Here is a 639-nt window from a genome sequence, read left to right as displayed (position 1 = left end):
GCTCCCAGAGCCTGCTCTGCCCTGGGTTTGCAGGGTGTGCTCTGCCATGCCCTGCACGGCTGCTCTGGTGCTCCCACATACTGCAGTGCTGCCTGCAGCATCTCAGCCTGCCCACGGCTGTGAACATGGCCCCATGCTAGACCCTGGGGCTTGGAGAACTGTTCCAAGTAAGAGAATTCACCAACGCCCTCACCATGTTCACACCTGGCTCCAAAACTTGCTTATGCCATCTCCGTTGTTGAAAGGATAAATACCCCTTGACAATAGAGTGATTTGCCAAAACGCCTTAACAATTAATAACGCAGGTTAACCGTGTCCCTCCTCGCTATCATCACCTCAGTGCCACCCTCACTTGTTGCATCTTGTTGGCTCTCAACGAGGTACCCCAGCCTAGCGCTCTCATTTCACACCCTGAAAACCCACACCCACTTGGGAGTATGTATTACAATGTTATTTCTCTTCGACTTCTAATTCGTACGGGCATTCGCTTGGCGGGCCGCTCTTTCAACAGAACACCGGACTCACGTACAGAGACTCGATGCCAGTGGCAGCTGATTGTAAAGAAACCTGGCGGTCCAAGTGGGAAAAGGGTCAAGACTGGGCCAGACACGCTGCGATGTGCAGGGCACGGGGGTGTCA

The 639-nt window shown here is 53.7% G+C and overlaps 1 protein-coding gene across 1 annotated transcript in view; it reads right to left on the bottom strand.

Moving 5' to 3' along the window:
* ZMAT3 (zinc finger matrin-type 3) overlaps window positions 1-635 on the bottom strand; it is a 15,693-nt gene extending 15,058 nt beyond the window's left edge. Inside the window, exon 1 of the mRNA XM_031055463.1 lies at window positions 530-635. The gene's annotated coding sequence lies outside the window, so the exon portion shown is untranslated. The remainder of the gene's footprint in view (window positions 1-529) is intronic.
* Window positions 636-639: the final 4 nt, after the last annotated feature.

Source organism: Geospiza fortis, unplaced genomic scaffold (assembly GCF_000277835.1).
Source record: "Geospiza fortis unplaced genomic scaffold, GeoFor_1.0 scaffold172, whole genome shotgun sequence".
Classification (NCBI taxonomy): domain Eukaryota; kingdom Metazoa; phylum Chordata; class Aves; order Passeriformes; family Thraupidae; genus Geospiza; species Geospiza fortis.
This window is presented reverse-complemented; position numbering and strand designations above follow the sequence as displayed.